A 5,338-nucleotide genomic window follows, 5' to 3' on the forward strand; every position below is an offset into this window, starting at 1 on the left:
CTCCGATTTCTGTTCTCCAACGGCTGACCTAGAAGTCCCCCTTTCGTTTAGTTTTTGCGGGGTGGTCCGCCTGTCCCAGCGGCGACGCAGTGCACCTAGGTGCCTGTGCCGCCCCTTCTCCGGCACTGATGCAGCAGGGGTGGGAAAGGCCCAATCGATACTTTTTGCTGGTCCGGACCCCGGGGTTCCCTTGTTCAGGGCCAAACCCCGCCGCCTCTTGCTTTCGTCGCCGGGCGCCATCTGGAGAGCCCGGGGCCCCACTTCGACGACAGCGCCGCGAGCGGCGGCCACGAGAGCCCAGATAGCGCCGGCGCCGGCAGCGTTTCAGTCGTTCGCTCGCAATATGGCGGAGTGGGTTCAGCGCACGTCCCGTTCGACCCGTCTCCTCCGGGGATGAGCAGGTGAGTCACTACGGCGCGTGTGCTCTGGGGCGCGCGCCGTGGGCTGTAGTACTCGGCGTAGTAGTTGCCTCGCTACGCACTATCGCACCGATCGAAACACGCTTGTCGTACGTGCGCGCGCGTGTTGTGATGCGTCTGCTCCCTAGAGCTATCTGACGCGTCGCGATCTGTGTACGGAAGGAAGCTATAATGAAAAAAAAATCGCGGCGTCGTGCACTTTGTCCTTTTTTACGTATGCGCAAGTTTTCACGTATGCAGTGGAGAGTAATAACTTTGGGACCAACGGTACAACAAAAACAAAAAAAGTGTTTGGACATGGGCATGGCCACTGAAATCAAGTCGTACAGTTCACATGTGCATGTGTTCGGCCAACGTAATGCAGTCAAATAATTTGATGTTGGGGAACTGCGCAAGAAATTAAAAACTTTTTACAATGCCAAGGTCGTCACACTTCTTGCTCATGCAACGCTTTCGCGTGGCAGCATTGGCGACACTTACAGTGACGGGAAGATTCGCATCACTGTTAACTGTGTACTGCGTATGGTATGGCAAATAATACATTCGTTCAGGTACTTTTCTTTCGAAATCGCTCGTGCGTTTGCTGTGTGCACTGTCGAATGAGCTACTCACGAATGCAGGATTGTATTGCCATGAATGTAACCACTGCACTTCAGAATCGCGCGCGCGTGAAAACCATTAGATTGAACCCAGTGATCGGCTGTGCTGTTCGTGTATTGTAACGCTTAAATGTTGCAGAGCTTAAAACGGCGATGCATTTCGACAGATAATGTTACACACCCTATAAATATAACGCACCGATTGGAGCTCATTGAGTTTCTTAGCAATAATCATATATATCTGGGGAGCTTCGTTTGTTAAAGGCCGTGCTTTCGGTACTTTGAGGTCTCGGACTTTTCACACGTCTAAGCGTAACGCAGCAGTCCTGAAACGTAGCGCTTCAGTTAGCCTACGAGAAAGAATTGTCAAGCACGTTTTAAATAACGATACGGGATGATGATGATGGTGATGATGATGATGATGATGATGATGATGATGATGATGATGATTGTGCTGTTTCTTAGCCGCACAATGAACGGGCAGCCAATGCAAGTCAGATACGGTCAGGCTGCTTGCCGTTAAGTGCGGCTATTTCATCAGTGAGCTGTTGCAAATAAATGAAAGATTTGGCAACTTTCGTTTATAACCTCTCAGGCCGAGCAATTTCCTTTCCGGAATGCACCTGAAAAAGTTGGCTTCAATAAAAGTTTCTCTACACGGAGCACAAATGACCTCATTTCTAGCCGCTACGTTGAATTTATGAAGTTTCAAACGGTACTCACATAAGCTGTCAATTCTAACCAAGCTAAGCTGCTGTGCGCTTAGTTGTCGGGTCGCACAATCGCCTTACAGTGGTGGCAGCGACAGCCGATACAAAACGCTTATCAGTGTTTGTGTACGTTGTGGTGACTTCGGAGATAGCGTTCGTTCATGGAACTGAATAATGCAACTCCTCTTGCTCAATTCAAGGTCACTGCTTGAAGAGACGGTGAAGGACATGTATTTTGTCCGGAAACGTTTACTTGTAACAAGTGCTTACAGCAAAAGTGCTTTGTAGCTTCTGAGAGCTGTTTGGAGTTATTATAACAGTCGTATATAGGCATGAAATCGATAGCATGGAAAAGTTGGCAATCGTCCAAGTTTTATGGGTTTTCACAGAAACGTCACTGCGTTACGAAATCAATGCAATGAACCCATAAATAATATAAAAATCGCAGCTAGCTCTGAGAAATTCAATAAACGCATTACAAGTAGCGTTTACCGCTGTATTCAGGTTTCTTTTTATATTTATGTTTGGGGCTGGTTACAAGAAACAACTGCTGCTCAATTATGCAAACGAATTCGCCTGCAGACGTCAAACGAAATGTGGTCGGAATAAGACGGAAAATCTATTGGCGGCGGCTTTAGAGATTTCACTGTCGAACAGGAATTTTACTCATTAGCATAATAACTACCGCAAGCTCCCCAATACGCAGATTTGACTGAAAGTGCTCTCTTAACGGCAAATAATGCAGCTCTTTGATCTTCTGCCCTGCTTTTCGAGAAGTTTGTTGAAGATGAATAACGACGTCGGAAAAGTTAAAGTAGATTGTACCGTCTCTAAATACCGAAAGTATAGCTGCGTAATAATAACACCTGCGGTTTTACGTGACAAAACCAAAATATGATTCCATTCTTATGCAAAGTATGATTATTGAGCAACGCCGTAGTACGGGGTACCCGGGATTAATTTTGACCACCTGGGGCTCTTTAACGTACACCTAAATTTAGGCACACTGGTGTTATTGCATTTCGCCCCTATCAAAATGCAGCGGCCGTTGCCTGTAATCGAACCCGCGACCCGAGCTTAGTAGCGCGACACCTCAGCCTACCACGGCGGGTCAAGCATAGGTGAGCAGAAAGCCGACAACAAATTACAGGCGTCTAAGCTAAAAACGAAACCAGTAATAACAAAACATTTTCCGGGCACAATACGCTGTCAGGAGCAGCAGTTCTCGAAAATGTATTTTTGTTCTTGTTGTTGTTGTCGCAGCACAGAAGTAATACAATAGATAACGAAGTGCTCATGATCTACTTGGTATATATCGAGTCCTAACTTAAGCATGACTCCTGGCACATTAACTTTAATTACTGGGCCAAGCAAAGCATAAATGAACTAAACACAAGCGAAAACTGACAGCTGAAATTCTGGTTTCAAGTCGTACATGCTATCTCACAGGAACAAAGAAAATATGCACAATAATATTGTTTAATATGTACGCACAAACAGACAAGGACACAGGCAAATTGGGAGAATTAAAGCCGGCTGACAACCGCGGCCTACAACACAGGAAGTGGGATAGCAGGAAGCGCGCATCGCACATGTCTGTTCGCCCTTCACTATTTCACGAAGTACCAAGACAAGTACTTTATACGATGGCAGCATGGTTAGTACACTGGCAGATGATCCAACCTTTTCCTTTCGTTGCGTGGCGTACCGCTTCTGATGCCTCGAATGCATCCCGTTTGCATCAATCGACGTTGCAGGGCAAGACAACGTACTTTTAGAGACTTTTTTTTCTTTTTTTTTTAGTGGCACGAGCATCGAGTGACCACTCCTGTTTCTCTTCCAAGCGCTCCCGGTCGAGCACTCCCGTCCGGTTTTCCGAATATCCGGAAAGAAGTATTTTGAAACGTAAAACTGGTACGAAATCGGTGATTCCGGTTCAAGTTAGGAGTTATATTGGATACATATGATATCGGTGCATAAATTTCCTTAAAGTATGGGCGAATTAACTGTCAGGCTAATTAATCAAAAATTGAATGAGTTCATTGAAAAAGCAGACGGTTTCCTTGTTAGCAGCTGGGATTGTTGCGGCGCCTGGTGGAGCAGATCTGAACCATGCGCTTCTTTCTACGTGGCCTCCGAGATTCGCCTCGGCAGTGCGACGGAACGCGAAGTTAACCCAAGGAATACACGAAGGCACACGAACGCCGAGGTGCGAGTGCCACTACCAGACACCTAAACCAAAATTTAGGGTCGCCCCCAACTGCGGAGCAGCTTAAGGGACCGCCCTGTTGTCGTGTCATGTCTCGCGTTGTTGTCACGAGGTTGGAGTCACGCATGTACTACGTTTGATACACGTAGGCCGAGCAGGCTGCGCATTTGGAACGCCAGCGTTGCCGAAGGGTTGATTCGTCTGTCCGAGCCAGCGAAACGCCAGCGTCGGGATTCAGACGCAGATCTACGGCAGAGAGAAGCGCAGGCGAAACGCCAGCGCCGTGAGTTAGACGATCCGCGCTCAGAGCAGCAGACAGTAGAAAAACAGTAGAAAGGAGACCATAGAGCAGAAAGTAGATGTTCGCAGAACAAATCACATAATCACAAGAAAATGATATAAAGTACCACATAATCATTCGAATTGAGGAAAAAAAGAAGAGCACAGAAGAGCACATAAACACAAGAAAAGAACGCATAAGAACAAAAAAAATGTAGATAAAAACAAGATAACCACAAGGGAAACAGGCGAATGAATGCTCCGCAGTTCGTACAGCTCTCACTTGGGTTGAAATTGGCTTAGTTTTGTAAAGCCTGTCTGGGGGACTATCGGGGATAGTGGCAAATGTTCAGCACGGACAAACAGCTAAGAATAGACGCGCGGAATACGTTGTACAAGCGTAAACATACCTCCCTCGTCTTCCACTTTCGCTCTTGTCTTTCCGGCTAGTGACAACACACATGTGCATACATCTCTAGAAATGGAGGCTTCCTTTCAAGTTCATAGCCCAGCGACAAACTCTCCGAGAATACTTTCCCTGTAGTGCCGTGACGACGTCTTTTCGTTTCGCTGCCACTTGGTTATTCGAAAGTAAGAACGCCGGATCTCCGGCATTACGGGAGGATACTCAGCATGCATTTTGATGTCCCTCGTTGGAAGGTTGACGCATCTCCTGCAGTGAAGAGAATGCGCGCGCTTTTATTATACCCACTGAAATAGCGTGCACTTTCGGTGTTGTTGCGTAAAACTGCAGCTAAAACGCAGAATGCGCGAGCACAGGGGCCCAACACGACACACACACACACATTTTGCCTTTGACGTGTTCTCCCTATAGTCGTTTTCTTTTTTCTTTCTTTCTTATGTATGCTGCAGTATGTCGTAACAACAAGGCCAAATTTCTAGCCTCCATGTGTGATGTCGCAAGCAAACTTTCGCGATTATCGCACACAGGTTTCGTTTTGTCTTATGTTCTGGGTTCTAAATAAATACGTGATCGTGAGGCGCGCTTTCTTTCTTCCTTTTCTGAGGCTACACTGAAGGCGGGCGCATTTAACTTTCTCTAAAACTTCCTAAAGACAACACTTGACGAAAATGGTCAATTAACGAGCGTGCCATCGCGAA

General features: G+C 46.7%; 1 protein-coding gene across 1 annotated transcript in view; it reads left to right on the forward strand.

Moving 5' to 3' along the window:
* The first annotated feature begins 259 nt into the window (after positions 1-259).
* Positions 260-5,338, forward strand: part of LOC119393330 (synaptic vesicle glycoprotein 2C) — a 163,280-nt gene continuing 158,201 nt past the window's right edge. Inside the window, exon 1 of the mRNA XM_037660297.2 lies at positions 260-401. The gene's annotated coding sequence lies outside the window, so the exon portion shown is untranslated. The remainder of the gene's footprint in view (positions 402-5,338) is intronic.

This window comes from Rhipicephalus sanguineus, chromosome 5, assembly GCF_013339695.2.
Source record: "Rhipicephalus sanguineus isolate Rsan-2018 chromosome 5, BIME_Rsan_1.4, whole genome shotgun sequence".
Taxonomy (NCBI): domain Eukaryota; kingdom Metazoa; phylum Arthropoda; class Arachnida; order Ixodida; family Ixodidae; genus Rhipicephalus; species Rhipicephalus sanguineus.